The sequence below is a fragment of the Rhinolophus ferrumequinum genome, chromosome 6, assembly GCF_004115265.2.
Source record: "Rhinolophus ferrumequinum isolate MPI-CBG mRhiFer1 chromosome 6, mRhiFer1_v1.p, whole genome shotgun sequence".
In the NCBI taxonomy this organism is placed as follows: domain Eukaryota; kingdom Metazoa; phylum Chordata; class Mammalia; order Chiroptera; family Rhinolophidae; genus Rhinolophus; species Rhinolophus ferrumequinum.
This window is the reverse complement of record NC_046289.1, coordinates 28,133,112-28,156,246: the sequence shown is the minus strand read 5'-3', so window position 1 is coordinate 28,156,246 and position 23,135 is coordinate 28,133,112.

Genomic DNA, 23,135 nt, shown 5'->3' with positions numbered 1-23,135 from the left:
GGGAGGGGAGACGAGGAAAGAAGGCGAGGAAAAAAAAAAAAAACCCACTCCGAGCAGCACACAACTTTTTTTCTTAAAGAGGAAAAGTTTCGAGTCCGCTCGCTTCGCTACCCGGCGCCCTGCTCTGGGGCGGCGCGCGGCGCAGAGGGGGAGGGGCGCGCCCCCCCTTTGTCAGCCGTAGGGCCCAGCTCTGTGACATCACTCATTCCACCCTCTTCGGGGTTCTTGTTGTTGTGTTGTTGTTTTTTGTCGGGCAGGAAGGCGAGCTCGACTTTCTCTTTTGGCAAGCGGGAGCAGAAGTCCGTACTGAGCCCCGCTGCGGTTTCCATCTTGAGCACATCTTTTTAACTTGTCCAAGTGCCCCGCACAACTTACTCTCTTCCCAAGTTCTCTTCCGCACTCGGCTCCCCTCCGCAAACCCCGCAGGTCAAGGGGATTGGAAATTTGGACCCATAAAGCCTTGAAGTCTATGGTTTTACTTTTTTTTTTTTTCAGCGGGGGGTGGGGTTGGGAGGCTTTTTCCCCAGGGAGGACCCGGCCTGGCGGGGGTGTGCGCAGCACGATTTAGGGCTCTGCACGCGTCTACACTCGCGCTTGCTCTGCAGCCCAAACTCTCCGAGTGTAGGCAAGGGGTACTGGGGGGGTCGCGAAAAAGACCACCGCCCAGGCGGAGTGTTTATCAGGTCTGGAAGTTGTATTTATTTCACGTACCCAATCTTTAAACTTTTTTTATAAAGAAACCTGAATCTATATGAATATCCCTTCCTCGCCCCGACAAAAAACCCACCCAGCAACACACAACTTGCCGCGCGCGCTCAGAACTGTGGACCGCGCCGAAATACACATACACACCCCTAGACACTTGAACAATGAAAAAGTTACTTTGGCAAGAATGAAGGTAAAGAGATGGGGGAGGCGACACTTTTATTGTTCTTCCCCCGCCCCCAAGGGAACGGAACATATGGCTTGTCACGCTGCGCTGTTTGAGAGGGAGGGGAGCATGGGATCCTAGAAACCGAAAGGCCCGCAATAGATTATTACTCCTATAAAAACTGTAAAATATGTATTTATTTATTGTTAGGTTCGGATGCCCCTACACCCACCCAAATAAAAGTTGTTAACGTGTCCCCCACCGCCCCCGCGCTTTCGTGGGAGTGCTGAAGTGAGGACCCAGGCGGAAACCGCAGGGCTGCGTTTCTTTCCTATTCCCCCGCGTGCCCGGCCGCCTCGTCGGCCCTCGCACGTTTCTTCCCAGCACTCGAGGCCGCCGGGTCTGTTATGAAACCTCGTTCGCTGAGTGGCTAAGAGCGGGTTCCATTGCGATGTAATTAGGTCACCCCATTATGAGCACGTTTCTTTGGAAAGGACAGGGCGGGAGAAGCACAGCGCTCGAGTCGCACTCTCGCCACCACCACCACCACTACACACACACACACACACACACACCACACTTGACTGCATTTCTTATTTATTCGTCAACCTCCGAGCAAACCTAGGAAACCTTCCAAATCACAACTGTTTTAAGAACCGGTTGTTTATCATCTTTCTGAAATACACAACTTTTGCTGCAACCACGAATCTACGTGACCCCAGCCCGGTCTGCTTTTATTTGTCTTCTTTGACTTAAATTGATGGCCCCCATTTTTAACCCAGTTGCTGTCCCTTGCTTTATCTTCTGCTGCTGTCCAGCCTCCTGTTGCTTCCCTCCCCCTGCTCCCATTTTGCAGCTTTTCTTGAAATCTGGCAAGCGCCAGAAAAGGAAATAACTTCCATCCACCTTAATTTAAATCAATCAAATGTAGGTTTCTTTCTTTAAGGGACGTTTGCTCGCTCCTTTCCCTAGCTCCAAGAACTGGGCGGGGGGGGGGGGGCGGTTTCGTGCAGTTTCTTGGTGATGAGGTAATGAGTTCCAGATTTCAGAACAGAGCAGGGTGCGCGTTAAAAGCACAAGGTTAGTCTGCGTCCTGATGTGAAGCTATTTCGGTTTTTTGTCCCCCCCACCCCCAAAAAAGTCGAACTCTGGAGGGTTCGCGAAGCTCTGCTGAGGGAACGGGAAGGGGTGGAAAAGCGAAGGGGGAAGGGGACCCGGGACGGGCGGAGCGGCTAGGGCCCGCACCCTTTGTGCCCCTTCTCGGGGTGGGGGGGGTGCAGCTTTCCCCCGCTGCTGCGGGACCGGCCAGAGCACCATCACCAGGCCTCGGCGTCCCGGGCTAGCTAAAAAGTTTTTTTTTCCCCCAAAGAGAACGCGATTCCTCGAATTTCCTCCGCTTTTCCAACTTTTGGGGGGCGCTCCCATCCCCCGCTCTCGGGGCGCGGGTTCTGCGGGGCGGTGGCCAACCTGGCCCGCTCGCTCCGGAGTTGTTTACCGGCCCCGCCGACCGACCGGGTTTGTTCCAGCTCCCAGAGCCTGTCTCTATAATTAAACTCTTTTTTTAATTGTCGGGTTGAAACGTCATTTCGGGGACTTTCCAAGGGTGAGGGAGCCGAGGGGAGGGAGCGATCCTCCTTAACCCTTCGCTGACCCGACGTCCACGCCGCGGCAGGCCCGGGAGCAGCGTCCAGCAGGGCGGAGGAAGGGTGGGGGTCTGAAGGCCAGATCTGGCCTGTCCCCGCCCAGACGTGCTCGGCAGGTGCCGGATGGTGGCGGGAACAGCAGCGGGCCACGACCTGGGCAGGAAGCCCGACGGGAAGCTTGCGCAGCCCTCCCCGCCTCCTTAGCTCTGCAGTGCGCTCTCCGGTTCCTTACCCGCGCCTTGCCCTGAGAGGCCGCCCCTTCACCTGCACTGCTGCTTCCGAACCGTAGGCGATGGGCCAGGTCGTCTGGCCCAGACCCGACTTCCGGGTCCTCCTTTCTCGCTTGGAGCGGGTCCCCTTGCAAGGAGGCCCTAGCCAGGTATTTTTGGCTTTGGGGTATTGTTTTGTGAAAGGGAGAAAGTGAAAGTCCTCAGAATTAGGGAAACGCGACGGATATATTCATCGACTAATCTGGACTCTGGGCGCACCTTGTGGCAGGTGAGATTGTGGGACGCTGGGCTGCTGACCCCCTAGACCGCTGGGCCTTGTCAGCAACGCTCTTCAAGGCACCCTCTCCCCAGGGTCCCTTCCTGGCCCTGGTTGCAGCACAGGATCTGCCATCGTAGAACCCTGAGAAGTTACACTTCCTCCCGAGCTTCAGGTCATTTGCAAAATACCCCAAATCCTTCGGATTGGTCCCCGCCCTTCCCCCAACCCTTGCTACCTGAGAAAGCAAATTCCCTGGATTAGAGAGAAGGAGGGAGGGCCAAGTGCTGCCAGAGAGGTACCTGGTTTAGATTTACCTGCAGTGCTTGTGGAATGCAGATTCCTCAGCTTTGACCCAGGCCCAGTAAATCAGATCTCTGGGGTGGAGCCAGGAATCTGCATTTTAGTACATTTCCTGCTAGTGACTCAAACACTAACGTTTGAGCATCTGTGGTCCAGGATTTTGAAATTGGGCTGTTCTGGATCCAAATCTTGGTTTTGTGACTTTTCAAGAGACTGACTAAAGCCTCAGTTTACTCAACTTGGCCTATAAATTGCCTAGTTTCATGCCTAGCTGAAATCTTGTATATGCCTATCCATTGTATGTAAACTGAGCCATTCTTGGGACCTCATTACACCACAAAAATTCTGGGTGGGGTATTCATTTTGCAAAAAGATTCTTCAGTATAGATGTCCATTTGAAATCATCAACTGACAACTTTGATCTGTATCACTTTCTGTTCCCCACCCCCAGCCCTGGACAAGGCAGGCCTGAGGCCTAGAAAGGGGAGAGGACACTGGCGGGTAGCCTGGGAAGAGCAAGATGGGTCAGGATGAGGTTATGGGAACCTGCTGCCCAACTGAAAAACACCTGATTATTGTCACAAGTATTTCTGAAAACTGGATCACTGGGCTCCTGCTGATAGTAAAAGCCAGGCTCTTCTATCAAAGTTCTCCAGCCCCTCAGACTGCTTAGTGGGCACTACTCAGCTGCCAATATCCCCCCAAACCAGGGAGAGGACTCAAGAGAAGATAGTTGAGGGTCTACTATAAATGCAGCTCTGCACTATGCCTGGAGCCTCTGGGGTGTAGCTCAGGGAGTCAGCCCCTTCCTGCTGGGACTACAGAGAAAATACAACCCCAGGGTATCCCAGCCCTGGGAGGGTCTCATTGCCTGTTGCTCTGCCTGAAGTAGGACATCTAGACTCTCATTCTTAGGTCAGTTGTTTTAACACTTTCCCTGCAGAAATGTTCCACAGTTCAGTTAAGTTCCCAGGCTAGCCCACAGCTGCACCTCCTCCTTCCTTGCCTGGGCCTGCTTAGAGACACAGGATAGCCCATGAGCTTTCAGTCACCTAGACTTTGATGGGAAGCCCAGCTTTGCCAGGTGGCCACCAGTTGCACAACCTGAAGCAGGTCACATAGCCTCTGGGATGATCAGAAAGGTGAAGCTCTTTCCCGCCAGTGCTTAGCGCAGATAGCCATCTTCCCTCCAGCCAATCCAAACTGCCAGCGTTGATGGTGGTTGCTGCATAGCCCTCCCTGGGGCTTCAGGGCAGACCAGATGCCTCCCCTCATCCCTGCCACCCCTGTCGATGGTGCCATTGCAGCCTATAGCACTCCAGCATGCTAACTGCATTTTATGAAAGCATCTGTTTACTCCCCTCTGGACTATAAACTCCTTGAAGGCAAGTGCTTCTCTATTACTTGGGCCTTTTAAGTATGTCTTGAGTAGGTGCACAGCAAATTTTTTCAGTTTTCCCTGAAACTTTGGTGTCAAACCCATTAGGATACTTTGATCACCCTAAATCCAGCAGCAGGAGTAGAAAAAGGAATGGGCAGGGGTTTTGGTGGTTGCAGGAAGGTAGGGCTTGGGCTTTGCAGGGAGTGGGACAGCAGCCTTAACACTGGAATGTTCGGTAGACCAGAGCTAGTAACTCAGGGAGGCTGGGCTTCCAGTTTGCCCAGGACGTGTTCTATGCAGCTCATAAGAGGCAACATGGTCTAATGAATGAGCTCTGGTCTAGGAGTCAGGAATCTTGGATTCTAGAGATAATCTGCCTGGGGTTCACTGGGTCATTCTCTACTCTGGGCTTCAGTGTTCTGATCTGTAGAGTGTTGGACTAGACAAGTGGTGTTCAAACACCACTCTGAACAGAATCACCTGGAGAGCTTTTAAAAATTATAGCTGCCCCGCCGCACTTACCTCCAAAGATTCTGCTTCAGTGGGTCTGAGATGAGGCCTAGCATTTATATTTTCTTATTTCCCCTGGTGATTCTATTATGAAGCCAGAAACAATGGATTCAGTTGATTTAGAGGAGCAGCTCTCAACCAGCAGCAGTTTTGCCCTCCAGTGAACATTTGACAATGTCTAGAGATGTTTTTGGTCGTCACGACTGGAGGGGAAAATGTCAGTGCTACTGGTATCTGGAAGGTAGAGGCCAGGGACGCTGCTAAACATCCTGCAATGCATAGGACAGCCCCCCGCAACAAAAAATTATCTGGTCCAAAATACAGGAGTACTAAGACAGAGAAACCCTATTTTAGGGGTTCTTTCCAACTCCAAGATTCCTGCATATTTAGATCCCACCCTCCCTCAAACCTTTCTCCATATGGCAATACAAGTGATCTTTTTCAAAACCTAGATCTGATCTTGTGTTATTGCCTAAAACCTTTGGTTACCCATCCCTCTTAGAATAAAAACCAAAGTCTTAGTCCAGCATAGGCTCTCACGTTCAGGAGCAGTGAAAGAGAGATTGACTTTCATACCTCCTCCTTTCTCCACCACTTGACTTTCATACCTCCTCCTCTCCCCAACGCTACCTCTCCCACCCCCCAGGCCACTCCCTGTCCTCTAGACAGTTTCTGATGAAAATGAACCATCCTTCCTCCTGCCCCAGGGCCTTGACACGTGCTATTTCTTCTATCTGAATTGACCTTCCTTTGGCCCAAATAAATTCTGAATCATTCTTTAGAACCCAGCTCAAGCATCACTTCCTCAACTATTCTTGGTGCCCCCCTCCCCCAATCAAGGTAAGGTGTCTGCCTCCACTCTGATGTCCTCAGGGAATATTCATTTCCCTCAAAGTAATTATTTCAGTTTGTGAGTATACATTCATTCTTATAACCATTTTTTACTTTTTAATTTAACATACAGTGAAATTGACCTTTATTTGGCATATGGTTCTATGAATTCTAACATGTGAATAGGTATATGTAACCACCACCATGGTCAGCAAACAGAACAGTTCCATCACCACCAAAAAACTTCCTTATGCTCTCCCCTCACCCATCCCTTACTCTGGCAACCACTGACCTATTCTCTATGCTATAATATTGCCTTTTCCAGAACGCCATACAAATGAAATCATACCTTTGAGTTTATTGCTTTTAACATTAATCCATGTTGTTGCATGTATCAGTAGTTAATTATTTTCAACTGAAGAATAATATTTCACTGTATGGGTATGCAACCAGTTTTTTATCCATTCACCTGTTGGAGGATATTGGATTATTTCCAGTTTGGGGCCATTGTGAATAGAGCACCAATAAACATTTGTGTACAGATTTTGTGTGAACAGAAGTTCTTATTTCTCTAGGGTAAATAGCTAGGAGTGGGACTGCTAAGTCATAGCATAAGAGAATGTTGAAGTTTATCGAAAACTGCCGAATCGTATTGAAGAGTGGATATACCATTTTGCATCTCCAACAGCAATATCTCAGAGTTTCTAGTTGCTCCACATCCACATCTGCACTTACAATTGTCAGTATTTTTTTGTTTTACTCATTCTAATAGGTATGTAGTTGTATTTCCTTGTGGTTTTAATTTGCATTTCTTTAATGGGTCGTGATGTTGAACATCTTTTCATGTGTTTATTTGCCACTTGGCACATCCTCTTTGGTGATATATCTGTTCAAGTCTTTTGCCCATTTTTTAATTGGTTGGTTGTTTCCTTACTGTTGAGTATTAAGAGTTCTTTATATATTCTGGATACAGTTCCTTTGTCGAATATGTGATTTGCAAATATTTTCTCCTGTCTGTACCTTATCTTTTCATTCTCTCAACAAGGTATGTTCACAAAGTTTTTAATTTTGATGAAGTCTAATTTATCAGTTTTATCTTTTGTGCATCATGTTTTTGGTGTCACATCTAAAGACCATTTGCCTAACCCTCAGTCATTAAGATTTTCTGTTTTCTTCTAAAAGTTTTATAGTTTTATGTTTTACACTGAGACCTATGATCCATTTGGAGTTAGTTTTTATATAAAATGTGCGATTTAGGTTCAGGTTCACTTTTTTCCTATGGATATCCAATCCCAACACTGTTCATTGAAAAAACTGTCATTTCTCCATTGAATTGCTTTTGCACCTATCCAAAAATCAGTTGGCCATATTGGTATGGGTCTCTTTATTCTGTTCCATTGATTTGTGTGTTCATTCCTTTACCAGTACCACACTGTCTTGATTATTGTAGCTTTGTAGTAGTCTTAAAATCAGGTGGTGTAATTCCTCCAACTTTATTCTTCATTTTCAAAATTGTTTTAGCTATTCTAGTTCAATTGCCTTTTCATATAAATTTCAGAATCAGCTTGTCTATATCTACAAAAAAAATCCTACTGGGATTTTTATTGGAATACATCAGTCTATAGATCAATTCAGGAAGAAATTTAGGTCTTCTTTGATTTCTTTAATCAGTATTTTAGTTTTTAGCATTCAGATACAATATATGTTTTGTTAGATCTATACCTAATATTTCCCTTTTGGGAGGTAACTATTGTAATTTCTTTTAAATTTCAGTTCCCAATTTCTCATTATAGTTTATGAAATACAGTTGATTTTTGTGTTGACCTTTTTTATTCTATAATCTTACAAAGTCACTTTCATTATAAGAAAGATTTTTAGTAGATTCCTTGAGTTTTGTTTTTTGTGTGCGTGTGTTTGTTTTGTTTGTTAATATAGACAATCTTGTATGCAAATAGAACTAATTTAATTTCTTCCTTTCCAGTCTTATGCATTATGTTTATTTTTCTTGCCTTATTGCCCTGTTTAGGATTTCCAATATGATGTTGAATAGACGTGGTGAGAGTAAACACCCTCACCTTGACTGCAATCTTAGGAGAAAGCGTTCAGTTCTTCACTATTAAGTATGATATTAGTTGCTGGGTTTTTTGTAATCATTTAACTTTTTTGACATCTCCCTTCTTACCAGGACGTATGCTCCATAAGAGCAGTCTGTCTCTGCTCTCAACTCAACCCCTGGGCCCTGGCACAGCGCTGAGCACACAGTAGGCCCTCAATAAGTAATTCTCTACTTTGGTAATTTAGCCAACTATAACCACTGTCCCGTGTGACAGACAAGAGAGGGACTTAGCTGAACAAACACAGATCGCGAAGAATAATCACAGTAAAGACTCCAATGGACCCATCTAGGCATTGGCCCCATGGAGTTGACAGTTGTAAGCTGTAGAGCATCTGTAGATCAGCTTTCTGGCAAGCCATACTGTGCCAAAGCATTTATCGATGAGGAATAGATGACTGCGGTAAAATAATTATTTTAGACTGAGAGCATTCCATTCTCGGAGGGAAATTAAACAAAAAGCTTTCAGCTCTGAAAAACAGGGGCTTTCAGGGTAAAGAGTCCCACTGCTCTGAGATCTTAGGCCCTCAGACGGGTGGGGTTGTTTCGCTAAATTTATTTCAGCCGCTTATAGAAACAGAAGGGGGAAGAGGGGGGCGGTTGCTTGCACACCAGCCCTGGCTCTGGGGTATTAATATCTGCCAGGTCAGGCTTTTATTTGGGTTTTGTTTTACCTTTTGGGGGTGGGGAGGCGGGCAGGCAGCAGGAATATCTGGCAGCTGCAGGGCTTCAGCTGTGGTTTCCCACCTTTCTCCCTGTCCACTCCCCTGCAGACTACACCAGCCCACTCGTCCCCTGCCACTTTCAGGTGGCCCTCTACCCACTGAATACCAAGCACTGGGCCAGGCCTTTTTCTGCCGTCTCACCCAGGCACCTTTGACACCAGATTTTCTCCCACTCCCAGAAAGAGTCTGAGCAGAGAGAGAGAGAGAAGGAGAGATTGAGAGGTTGATATTGAATCTGTTTTCTTTCTGGCACAAGTGTGAGTATAGGGAGACTGGAGCCTTTGTCTTTGGCCCCCATCAGGACCCCTCCCCAATCCCATATCCCCACCCCCAGGGGCTCCACTCCTTGAATTTGGGGGGTTGTTGGCTATGAAATCCAGGCCTTTTGATCTCTGTGTTCCTTCTCCTCAGCCTCCCCAAAGCACCGAGCACACATTCTTCTTAGTGCCTGATACCTGAACAGTCTCTTCTGCCACACCCACCCCTGCCCCATATCTAGAAAAAGGAGTTAAATGAAACCACCATGTTGTTTTTTAAAAACCTGTTCTTGTGCTGAATTTGGAATGCTCTGTGGAGCACAGGTTAATTACTTCCCACAGATGTGGGGAAAAGCATGGCACAGGAGGGGAGGTGGCAACAGGTGACCTGCGCCTACTGTGGGTAGGTGAGAACAGTGTCCACCGGCTGGCTTTAGGAGGTGCCTGCTGACCCTGAAAGGACCAGAGAAAGACAGGGCTCTGTGTCTGGGCGCTTGTTGTTATGCGGCCTCTGTCTGAGGGCAGGAAGAGGAGACACAAGGAAGCTCAAAAATCTGCCCAGGCTTAAGACTTGAGTAATTACATGAGAATATGGGGAAGTACCTCATATAGTGCCTAGCCCATGGGAACCCCAAAAATGCCGGTTTGGTTTCTTTGGAAACTCCTGCTTCCTGGGTCACCAAGGAAGACAGAGGAAGCAAGCAGCATGTGTCCTCTTCACTCCCCAGCCCCAAGATAAAACAATGGTACAGGGACTAGTGGGAGTTTGGGAGAGACCCACTATGAAGAATCTCCAGGGGGTTCTTGCTCTGAACTGGGAGGTCTGCTTCAGCGTGATCCAAGATACAGCACATACTTATAAACTATAAAGTGCTTGCAAGTAAACTAAGTTCCTGCTTTGTCCTAGCACCAGCCAATTTGCTTTGGAATGATCCTCCAACCCTCTAGCAGAACTCAGCCCTGAGTGAGCAGACCCTATCCTGGAGCTGTTCCTTTGAGAAGCAGGGCCCACCTCCCCAGCCAGAGCAGGGATCAGACAGCTCTTGGAGAGTTGCCACGTAGGCAGCCGGTGGAGGAGAGAGGATGGATCTCTGCCACAGGCCTGTGACTTCTTTAAAGCTGAGTTTCTCCCGCCAACTGCACCCTCCACCCCAGGGGGACTGCAGGCCCCCAAACCAGGGCCTGCCCTTGTCTGACCAAAGGCAACCAGATCTGCTGCAGCTGTTCAGTGAGAGAACAAGCTCTCCCAGAGACCAGGGAAGCAGCTGGAGAAAGATTCCTGCCAGCCCGGGGGTGTAAATATTTATACAACGTGGGTGCGTGGGAAGAGGGAAGGCAGAGGGAGGTGGTAGGAACTAGGCGGCACTGAGACCGCAGATTGAAGGAGCCTGCACTTTGGGCCTGGGTGGGAAGGGCAAGAGGCGCTGGGATGCTAATCTCCACCTGAATTCCTACATCAAAGAGACCGCGGGGTCCTTGCCCCCAGCTCTCCTGGCAGAGTTGAGGAAAGAACTTAGAAGAAAATTCATCACCAGTCCCCTAACCGGTCTTCCTGTCGAGGGTAGCCCTTGAACCAGAAATAAACTAGATCAACAGGCCCTAGGATTAAGGGCCTGGGGGCTCCTGGGTCTTATAGTTCCAGGGTCTTAAAGAACACTGGATTCCAAGAGTTGGACTCCAGAGTTGAAGGCTTAGAAAACATAAGCAGAATACAAAATAGAAGCCAAGATTTCTCTCAAGTTTCTATATAGTCAATAGTAGTTTTCTAAAGTGGCCGAGAACACTGTGCATTGATGAAGATGAGGAGGAAAAATGAATGGGACCTGGCAAAAGAACAAGGTATGGAGAAGGCAAGAGGGCCCTTGATGGCACTTCCAGAGAAGCATGTGGCCACCATCACCACAGGGCCTAGGAAAGACAGTGTAGCCCGATGGGCATCCACCTGGTGCACTTGGGCACCTGCACCCCAGGATGCGGCTCAGTTCCAGGTGTGACCCAGGCAGAGCACTGACGCATCCGCCCCTCAGCTGGACCTGCTAAGGACTCAGCCAACATCCAACGGCATGGATGCCCTAGGGTGGGAAGCAAGCCTGGGCCGGGGGCGACAGCCAGATGGACTCCAGTCGATTTGCCTCAGACAGCTGGGGAGCAGAGCCAGGACGCTCCTCACCCGCCTCCCACCACTCCAGACAAGGAGGGGTGCGGCTGCAACTTCTAGGATTTCTCTGCCACTGCGCCCATTGAGAAGTGCCACCTGCTTCTATCAGTACCAGGGCTGACCCTCAGTACCTCCCACAGGTGAAATCTGTGTTGTTCCTCAGTGGCCAAGAGCCTTTAAGATACCTCACAATTATCAGCCTCTTTTGCATTCACCCTGTGTCCTGAAAACACCCACTGGCCAGGGGTGGAGGGCGTTGGAAGGAAGGACCTTCTGCTGGAAAACTGTCTCCCTAGCAGACCGCTCCAGATGCCCAGACCAACTTAGCCAGAGAGTGAGGATCAAAGGATACCCAGACTCCCCCAAGAGGCAGACCCTATGCTGCAAGTCCTCTCACCCACAGCAGAGATTTGCAAATGATAAATGCCCAGTGGGTGCACCTCCCCTGAGCCCCAGACTTTCTAGGTGGAACCCGGTGAATCCCCCACCCATCTACCCCGAGAAGGGTGGATTCTGTGGCGTCCCTGAGCAATGGGGCCCAGGCCCACACACCGTGGAGGAAACACCATCTGCCCCAGCCCTCAGTCCGGACCTGGCAGATGATGTCAGCCCTCACAGGGGGAGGGCAGCACTGTCCCCAGCCCCCCCTCCAGAAAGAAGCGCCTCTTCCAAGGACACTGGGGCTGGGGGAGATCTTCAGATGCCCAGGTCCTCTTCTGCCACCGTGGCCCTGCCTGCCGGCTGTGGCCTCCTTCTTGCCAGCACTGCTTAAACAGATGAACAAGAATAAAAGCCTGTGTGGCCCAAGGAAATCTTTAGGGGAAAGAACTGAAGCTGAAGGAAAAGGAGGTAGTGGTGGTGGGGGGGGGCTGACTATAAGAAACGGGAGAGGAGGGAAATTCAGGAAACAGACAAAATAAACCATCCGGGAATCCAGATGTAAAACAAGGAAGGCCAAAAGAAAAGAAAAATTATGCTAAGAAGGCAGAGTAGGGTGGGGAAGGGAATTGAGGATGAAAAAGAAGGGGTTAGTTATAAATATTCTGCAAAGAGAGAAGAATGTGAAAGCAAACAACACCAGAAAAAAATTAAAAACTAAAGAGAGACCTGGGAGAGAAAAAGAGGCAGCAATGAATTTAAAACAACTGCTTTGACCCTCAACCAACCACACTCATTAATGTTCTGAGTCTCACTACTTTTTGTGGATTTCAGACTCTTCTCAACACTGAGCAAAGATAGTCCTAGAAAGGCAAGCTCTCCATCTTGCCTTGTTTGTCCTGCAATTCTCCCCACGTACCTCCACTGTTGGTCCTTTGCTGAGTGAGGGCTGATCTTCCTGGGTCAAGGCTCAGACCCATCCCGGTTCACCCCAGTCGGGTGGTTTCCATCAGGGAGCCCTCTGAAGGGCTCACTGGAGAATCTAAGCCGCAGGAGCCCTGTGGTGGGCAGGAGAAGCATTAGGTGTGATGGAGCCGTGCTACCAGCTTTGCATCTTCCAGGGAGGGGCTTATCCAGCCACCTCTGTGGACCAGAGAGAAACCAACCCACAGACACCCCGTCCTGGAACAGCAGGGATTCATGGAAGATTGGCATACCCAACTCTATGCAAAGCCAGAGGTGTCCCAGCAAATGCCACTTTTGGAAACAACTTAGGTGATTTAAATTAATTTCCAGGCATTCCCAACGAGACGTAAAGAGAGCCACAGCTTTCCCCTTGCCATGATTGACAAACAGTTTCTTGAAGTTCATTTTGTTTCCATAAATTCCATGAGCACTTAGACGCTGGGTCCGCTCCCTTCGTCTGCGTGGCCTTTTTCAGCCTTCTGTTGCCTCCCTTTCTTCTGTGAGTCTGCCTATGCCTCTCTTCTCTGTGTTTGCTTTGGTTTTTCCATTTCCCTTACTGAATCAAACCCACCTCTGCCCACCCTTCTATGTCTCTATGGCAGCAGGAGTTGGGAGAAAGCTGAAGCAAACCAAGGCACAATTGAGAAGCAAAGGCAGTAAAAATGTGAGGGAGTCTGGTGTAGCACCAGCTTTGGCATGCTAGGCTGTCCACAGTAGGTGAGGTGGGCTCCTAATGGACAGGACTCTGAGCCTCACCACGCCGCCTAAAACTGCTCCTCCAAAGTTCAGCCAAAGGGAAGCCACACAGGCTCAACTCTGGATTGACTGGGACAAAGAAAATGGTGCCCGTGCTAGCCTTTCGCCCTCTAAGAATCCTTAAGCACTTGACCCTGATTCTGTACGTTCTGTAAGTCACACTTTTCCTCAACCAAAAACTGAGATATGGCAAAATGTACAGAAGGGATATCTAGGTTGTAGCTTTAGATACGCAACCCCATTTCTTCCCATCCCTCCTAAACTCCAAACCTGTCACGGTCGTATAATCTATGACTCAAACTATTATTTAACCATGAAAAAAGACAAGCCAGGAAATTAGAGGCTGAATGACCTAAAATTTATTCCATTCAACTGAGCTAATCTCCTAGTCAGGGTGTGTATAATAATAAGTCATGTTATATCTGTTCTGGAAGATGTGAACATTGCAGGGGAAAGTGCATAGTGACTGCAGATCCCAACTTGTCAAGATTTGTCCTCAAAAGGGTAAGTGCCTGGTCCTTGGCCAAGTTGCCTAGCAGTTTGCTAAACGAGTCTTAACATTTGGGAACCGATATGTTGAAATGGCGAGCACCCAATGTTTGGGCTGACCACATTCAAATCCTGGCACTGCCACTTCCTAGGCAAGTAAGGGACTTACCTGGCCTCCCTTAGTCTCCTTTGCTGTTAAATGGCAGTGACAGCAATACTGATCTCCAGGGGCTACTGTGAGGACAGATGAGCAAAGCGCTTGGCACGTGTGAGCAGCCCCCCTCCCTAAGAGCACCCCCAGTCGACTGTTGCTGTATGTTAAACAGTGAATTGGCAAGACCAAGAAGAAGGCTGGAGGCCTCACAAAGTGGGGTTCCACGGAGTCACTGGAACACAGTCAAGTATCCTGAGCAAGAGAGAGAAGGGGGTCCCAGAGGAGGCCCAGGCAGCTGGCGGGTGGAGTGCTGCACAGAAAGCCAAGGACAGCCAGTCACAGCCGGGGCGTCCGCGTGGGTGGGAGGACGCAGGGGGCTACACTGCAGTCCTCCCGCATTAGCTCAATGTGGCTGCAGCCCCACCCTTGCATGTGTTCATCCTGCCGTGAAACTCAGCACATACTGACCCAGTACCCACCACGCGCACGGCTCTGGCCAAGTGGAGAGCGGTAACAGAGCAAGCTTAAGAATTGCTCATCGGCCTCAGAGACTTCATAACCGGGCGTTTCTGCCCCGATTCAGAAACCTGCCCTCATAGGAGCTAGACAGTAAAGACGTGACCAACTGCTGAGAATTTCTCATGTCAGGGCTCTTTTGTTTTTCCTTAAGTAAAAAGGGCAAAGAGTTTAAAAACTGTTCTGGAAATGTGAACACCAACTGAATCTTGGTAATATTTAGGGGGTCTTATTACTTTTCAGGTGCAATAAGGACAGTGTGGCTAAGTTTAATGAGTCCGTTCTTTTTAGGAGACACATACTGCAGTGCTGGTGATGATCTGATCTGCTGGTAGCATGTAGGGTTTACTTCAAATTCTCTGGTAGGTAGGCAGGCAGACGGTGACATAAAAGGACAAGATGACCAGGATTTGGTGATGTTGATGATGACTATATGGGACTTCTTCATGCCCCTCTGTCGCCTTCTGTGTATGTTTGGCATGTCCGTACTACCATGGTTTATGTTCATAAAAGCGGAAAGAATTTTAACTCAGCGATCCCTGTCTTATTGATTCTTACAACACGATATTTACTTTGTAAAGACGTGCTCTTGGACAAGAAAGGAGGCTGTGTGGGGAGATCTGCCAGGAGCCAGGGAGGGCTGGAGAACAGGCAGGAAGACCACCACCCTGGGGTCAAATCCCCTCCACGCATGCTGAGGACCCAACGTGGAGTCCTGACCCTCGGGGCTGGGGAAAAACATTCAGAGAGCCTGAGGTCCACTTGGCACTGCTTTTAAACTCAGTGAACATTATTTTTCAATTAGTTTCCATGTATTTTAAACCACAATGAACTTTCTCAACTCACTGTCCTCACCTGGAAAGTGGGGGCAATCACATGTATCCCAGTTTCTAGGGTGCTAGTAAACGAGAGGAATGGGTACACGTTACCCTAGCATTAGTCCGCACTGATAAAGGGTGGGTCGATTTGAGGGGTGTTGGCAAATGCTGGCCTTTAACCTCTGCGGACCACCGTAGAGCCAGCCCATCTTGGGGGCTCTGTTTGAATTGTTCATGCTGCACGTCAACATCTAACTTACACAGAAGTCAAGGCGCACATACTCTGGGAGCTCTTTGATCGAGGCATCTTGCTGGATGTCAGTCCCTTCAGGTTTCACAGAGAAGTCACTGCTGTCTTCCTCCCTCCTTAGAGGAACCACCCTGTTCTGGGAAGAATAGGTCACTTGGGATGGAGCCCCCTCACTGCTTTCTTTTTGGCTGAAGCATGAATTGGAAGAGGAGGAATAGGGCACTGCCCATTCTGGGCTTTGAATGGTGAGATGCATTTGGAGAAAGCAGACCTTCAGCAGATCAATTCATTCCCAAAGATGTAGCAAGGGGTTCAGGGTACACAGATGCAGCAGGCCCTGTGCTCAGCAGTAGCCCCCACAGGGAGCTTCTGGAGCCTTCCCCAGCGGAGCCTTGGGCAAGCGGTCATGAAGGCTTCCACACAGCAGAGGGCAGCACAACACCCTCTCCCGAGTCAGAGGGAGCCGCCAATGGCTGGGCAAGGTGACCTGGCAACAGACACTTTAACAAGAACAAATCTAAGTAGCCATGGCATGCAGAGGAAGGAATCCCAGGAGAGGCAGGTGGCCCACACAGCCACTTCCTAAGTCTTTGCAACTTGCTTCCAGGCAACTTGTCAGTGGCTTCCTGTGAGACACATTTCAGCCAGAAGAGGGTATTTGCGACTTCAGGAGAGGGACCCACAGGCTACAGGACTGGAAAGGAGGAGGGGACATAAACAGAAGGTAGTCCAGTCGCTGAGGGAGTGGCCACCCCAAGTCTTTGGGTCCTCGTTCTGTGGCCTCCTGCCAAGCAGATGGAGGAATTGTTCTGTCCCATCCCAACCTGCTCCACACCCAGCCTCTCTTTGACTCCGCTGTCCACTGGACCCCTGCATGTTCTCTGCACCTTCTTCCCTAGGAAGAAATGGAAGGGAGCGAGGAGAGCCCAAAGCAAAGTTCCAAGGTTCTCAAAAGCTCAAAAGGTCCTGGGCTTTGAGATGTTTGAAATGCATTCACAGGATTATTCTAAACTCCCCAATACCTGCCCCCACCCCTACGCGCCACACACACACACACACACACACACACACACACACACACACCATGAAAGAGAGCAGCCTTTGTTGTGAAAGCTTGAGTGTCAGGGCTAAGAGCACTGGCTTTGGAGCTGCAATGCCTGGCTTCAAATCCCAACCCTGCTATTTACCAGCCCTGTAACAATGGGCTAGGTACTTACCCCTCTGTGCCTCAGTTTGCTCCTCTGTGAAATGAGGAGGACAATGGCTCCATAGGGCAGAGCTGTTGCTTACAGCAGTGGCTGGCCGCTAGAAAGCCCTCAATAAACATTAGCAAGGCTTCCTCCTCAGCGCAATGGGGATGTGCCAGTAATGACCCCAGGTCCTGGGAGAAATAACTGTGCCATAACATGGGAAACCATTTGATGGAAGCGCTAAGTTTTCATAGAAAGCGGCTCAGAGGCATGCACAACATACTGCTCTCAACACAGATGAAAAGCTTCAAAGATTCGTGCTTCTTTCCATCAAAATGCAGCTCAGAGAGACCACCAGGCAATGGAGGCAGAGGCCCTAAGTCTGGAGTAGGAATCGGTTCATCTAGCGTTTCCCTGGAGGGGTAGGGAGGGAAGGTGACACTGGGTGTAGCCCTCCTGTGCCCACTTTGAGTTTTGTGCAGGACAAGCAGAAGACATCACTCAAATCTAAGCTGGGTTTATTAAATGCATTGGTCAGAGGCTGGGTGGCAGGCTGGCTGCCCTGGACGGGGGACAGGGCCACGTGGGCAGGCCTGGGGAGAGCAGGCCAGGCAGAGGCCAGGCGAACACCAGAGGATATGAGGAGCCTGCCAGCCTCAGCAGGGTTGGGCTTTGCTGGGCCAGGGAGGAAAGAGTTAAGCCGACTCTGCGCTCTGGAGGAGGGCTCTGCAGCTATAAACAGTGAGCCGAGGGAGGGAGGGAGGGAACTGACACAGGATGTGGCCAGGGCTCGAGCTGTCTGATTATTAACTTCACTTTTATTTGGAGGGGGATTCGATTCTCTGTTTTACTTCCCATCAAGGAAGTGAAAGCCCAGGTCTCGGAGGGGCCTGGTTTCAAATTGTTTTGTCACAGCTCATTTATTTTTCCTCTTAAATAAATAAACAAAACCACCTCTTTGTTTTCCCCTTAATGAGCGTTCAGCAAATCATCTGTGGGTGAGGCATGAAAGGGGTTTTCTGGAGTCCTTCATCAGGCACTTTTGGCTTATTCTAAAAGGAAAAAGAAAGGATTCTTCCTTGAGCTTCAGCCTTCTCCGAGACTCTAGGCACTTGCTTTTCTGACTCCTCAGGAGATCTCAGCCTAAAATCATGACCTCAAGCCAGTTTCGACCTTCCTTGGCGGGTCCTTGGGGCCTGACATGGTGACTGCCACCCCACATCTGTCACACAGAGCTCCTACCCGAGGCCACACAGAGGAAATAACCAACACGAGACTCAGTGGTTAGTCTCCTCAGTGGAGCTCAGACCCATGGTTTTTGTTCCTATGGCACCCTGACATTTCCACTAAAAATAACTTAAAGCAATTAAACACAAAAGGATTCCATTACAAGGCTTAAGAAAACACCATTACACGTTCCTTCACCCAAGGTTCAAAACATGTGGGAACTTTGTTTCCAACACCAAAACCCATGCAATAATTTCACTATTTTCTTGCAACAACCCTTTTCGGAATGACCCACCTATGTGAGGTGCCATGGAGAACACAAAGACAAATATCACACGGTCCCTACCCTCACGGTGCCCTCAGTTCGGTGGGAGAGGATGCAGCAAGGAAAACTGAAAAGTTCTACAGCAGAGGCTAATGACACCATAGGTGGGTAGAGGAGGAGACACATTCTGCTGGAAATGAAGAGAGGGAGATTGAAAAAGTCTTCCTGGTGGAGCTGGTATTTAAGCTGGACCTTGCAGGATTGACTGTATTAAGAAAGAAGAATGTTCTAGAAGCTGAAAAGCACCCAAATGACAGAGAGGCATTATCAACGTGTGGACCAGGTCAGGTATAAGACAACAGAAGCCCGCGGTTCCTCAAATAGCATTCAGAATGGCATTTAAAGTCCGCAGGGTGGGGGGGGGGGGGACTGACAGGAGACAGCCACTCACTTTTCAGCTCCAGGCTGCCAGTCTCTGACCCTTGGCTTGGAGACTGGCGTGACCTGTGAAGGAGCTGCACTTTATGCTGTGAGCAACAAGATACTACACTTGGATAAGAGCTCATCTGGGATTCTGACACTCAGCTGCCTGACAAAACACCTGATGGCCACTAGGAGCCACTTTTACTGCCTCTGGCTTCATGCTCTTTGAGTACAGGGCAAGAAGAAAAGAGACTGGAACAAATCCAATTCGCTTAAAAAAGCTCGGGCTTCTGATGGCTAATGGAATGGGATTTCCAAACACCCCTGGGGAAGTTGCCAGGGCCCAAGGTTTTCTTGAAGTTCTTAGAAATTCCTCCCCACTCCCATGGCATTTCAGCTTCCAAACCTGCCCAGGGCCGGCCAGGAGGGGGTTAAGCCACCCACGAAGATGGCCGACTTGTTTTGCACTTCAGAGGGGGTCACGCGGGAGGTTGCCCTTTGCCTCTGGGGAGGCAGTCAAGGTCCCACCGCCCTCTCTGGCTTGATGCCCCAGGCGTCCTGACGGTATCTCCTCCCCTGGGCGTCCTACAGTCTCCGGGCCTCCTAACCCTCCAGGCCCAAGGCGAGCCAAAGGCGAGCACCAGGCCAGGCCTTGGAGGGGCGAGGCAGGGAGGCCCCCTCGGAGATACAGGGGCCAAGTGTGCACACCAGCTCAGCCCCCTTGGCTTCTGAGAACGTATGGGGCCCGTGGGCCGAGGCTGCTGCCTAGGACAAGATCCCTTTCTGTTTCTTCCCTCTTGGCTGAGGCTGCCCAGCTGGTCTTCCTGGGCCGGCCTCCCAGGGCGGCTCCCTCCTGAAGCCTTTGCAGGGTTCGATGGATGTGGTCACACTGCCCTCCAGTGGCCAACCTGCTAAACAGCATGCGTAGGCCCATGTGGAATCGGGGATGGTGACCCAGTGTCCACACACTTGGCCCACCCGTTTCTAGACATGGGCTGCCCTTTGCTGCATCTGAAGGCATGGCTTTGCTGGTTCCTCTTAAAGGAGCCCTAGCTGCCCTTTGCCACAATGGACACTGATGGAACAGCAGAGGATTTGCTTCCTTCAATGGTTCTTAAATGTTACTGTGCACTTGAACCACCTGGAGAATTGGTTCAAACCCAGATTGCTGGGTCCCACACCCCAAATCAGAGAATTTACATTTCTAACAAGTTTCCAGGTGGTGCTACTGCTGGTTCGCTTGTCCTGGAACCACATTTGCAGAACTACTGACTCAGTTCTCTCATCCTGTCCTGGGGGGTTCCGGCATTTACCCATTGGGTATGTGATTTGTCCTGCTGGCCACAGAGGACAAAAAGTGCCCACATGCAAGTTCCCACCTCACTAAGTGGAGCTAAGTCTAACAGAGACAGACTTGTTTAAACAAAGAATCTCATAAATAAATAGAAGATTCCATTTGACAAGGTTTTCCAATTCATATGAAAGAAAATTCGCTGGAAGAACACATACGTGGGAAGCTAATTTAGATTTGGGATGAGGAGGCTGTTGGAGAAGGCATCTCTGAGGAAACCCTTAAGCTGAGGGCAGGAGGAAGAGGGAAGAAATCCTGGGGAGGAAGGGAGAAGGTACCCAGGCTGCAGGCAGAGCAGGTGAGAACCTGTAAGCTTGGGTGTTGATACAGGGATTGGAGGAGTGGAACTGGGGGGTGGGGGGGGCAAAGGGTCAGAGCCTCTAGGTCTACACATCTGGTATCCAGAAACCTGCCTCTTCATGAAGGGGCAACATTCAGAGGAGAGGAGGATAGAAGCTGGATTCTGAGCTCTTACCCACCCTCCTTAGGACCCAAGAATGGTGACCCACCCCCGGGAACCTCAGCCTGTGGACCACGAAATTCTAATGCTGCCTGAACCAGATTTGCTTAGGCCCCTTCCCAAAGCCTGAAGGAGAGTCACATCTGATGGGTCCAGGTTCGTGGAACAATGGTGAGAAGATATGGTGTACCATCTACCCATCCCTGCATTCAATGTTTCATCTTCTTTTTCCTGAGGGACCAGGATACAGCCAATTCTCCAACAAGCCTTTGTAAGCTACAGTGACCCAGAAAGTGTGCCACGAGGTAGGAGCCCTTCTCTGCCTGCTCCCTCTGCTCAGAGAACCTTGCAGGGCAGGTTGGTGAAGCAATCCCTGCACCCAGTCTCAGTTCCCAATCTGCTGATACACCCCCTACCCCAACCCAAAATGCCTGCGGCAGCCCCTTAAGAATAAGCCAGGCCGGCAGATGGAAGCCAGGTACAGGTTTCTCCTCTACCCGAAAGTGGAACATTCCTACGAAACCTTTAGTAAGCCAAAACAGGGTAAAGAAGCAATTACCGTTACAGTCTATGGAAAGTTTTTTGAGTGTTCCCAGACCCAAAAAATAACCCACCAAATCATACCAAATAACGCATAAAACCTAAAAGAATGCTAACATATAGTAAAAGCAGGAATGCACAAAATAAATTGAGATAAAGGACAGATGCTCATAGACACAGTTCAAACCTATGGCGACTTGATGTGGAGATGCTGAGTGCAGTCCCTGGAGCAGGAGCTTGGTGGCACTCCTGTCACTGCTCAGGGCATGCACTGCCTCTGTAATAATGGTTCACAGCACAACAAATACTGAATGCTATTTTCAATTTTCACCATTTTTAGTAAATGAGATAATCCTTTTCAGGTTTCTTTCGGTTAGTGAAAACAGGTACTAACGTAGGTCTTTTGTACAAGTGAAGTGGCATGAGACTTTTAAAAAGTGGGGGATACTGTATTCTCTTGTGAGGAGGCTCGTCACTTGGTGTCCGCGCCACCTGGATGGAAGCAGGTGGGTGAGCACCCATCTCTCTCCACTGCTTCTTTATTCCTCATGCTTTGATGAGGAGGCAGGTAGGCCTGTCACCTTCCACAGTCACTTCCCTCCCCAGTTTTTGCATCTGAAAAGTGGGGGGTGGGAATGAGTTGTACTAGATGATCCCCAAGCGTTTTGAGTCCAAACTTAGCCCACCAGTGCACTGTTGGAAAGATGGCTGAGAAGAAAGCCTCTGCCTCCTGTCCCTACAACTATGCAAAGTAAGGCCTTGGGGTTAATAGCCTCCAGGTTGTGGGGAGGGAGGGAAACACATCTGAAAAGCTCGGAACAGCTTTACAGTCAAACCAATCCAGTTCAAATACTGGCTCTGCTCCTGACTTACTACTGTGTGATCTCCAGCAAGTGGCTTAACCACTCTGAGCTTCATTCTTTAGATGAGGATCTGAGAAATGGAGATAACATAGTATCTACCTCATAGGGTTGTTCTGAAGATTCATAGTATTAGCTACCATTTCTCAAGGGCTTATTCCATGCGACACACTGCACTAAGGGCTTCTCGTCAACTACATGAGGTCATGTGAGGAAGCACTGGCCCCACGCAGACAATTACAGCTCTGTAACGGGAGCCATAGCTGTTATCACTTCACAACAGCCCCCAGTGCTGTGCACACATGGGTAAATTCAATAGGCAGAAGGAGCTTAGTAAGCCCTTGGCACATAATAAGCACTCAGTAAATGGGGGCCTTCATTATTAGCCTGAGAGAAGAGGTGAAGAGGTGCTACAGCAAAGAGAAGTGTGGAGGGGTGCGTGGCCTGAGGTGATGGCTCACCCATGTCTTCCCAGGAGGCCCCGCTCCGAGTCTAGTTAGCCAGTGCCCATGCTGGGATGTCAGCTCTTACTCACTCTTCCCAGAGAGCAACTAATTAGTCTCCCCACAGCCGGGAGCTTCCCAGATGAAAGCTTTAATGCACATGCAAGGCGTAACCCCCATATTTATAACCAAGGCTCCCTTGGGTGAGGAAGGCCCCGGAGGCAGAGACAGGCCAGATCAGGGCCTCTCCTTCTTTATGACAGAGATTCTCAGGGAGGGGAGCTGGGTCAGTGGCTGCAAGCCTGAGAAAAAGGCTCCGAGGCAGTGGGTGTGAAGCCTCGCAGGTCCTGGGAGTGGGAGGAGCCAGGTGACTGAGGGGGCAGAATGTTCCAGGCCCCAGGCAGCCTCCCAGACCAGAAGCACCCAGGCCAGGAGATGGCCTAAGGGAGGGAGACTCAAAGTGAGGACTCTGATGGTCCTGAGGGTGCCAGCTGGTATCCCATCTCCAGGGGGGCCATTCAATGGGCCCGAGCCTCAGCTTCCTTATCTGCAAAGTGGGGATAATGACAGTCCTGACCTCACAGCCATTAACTGATAGCACTTAGTATAGGCAGGACTTGACACCCACTGTGTAAACAGTGAGGATTCGTGTCTGTTCATGCAACAGACATTTATTGAGCACCTACTATGTACCGGGCACTGGGTGCTGGATATACCATTATGAACAGAACAGATCAAGTATTTCCTCCCTTGAGAGACAGACAGTAAACA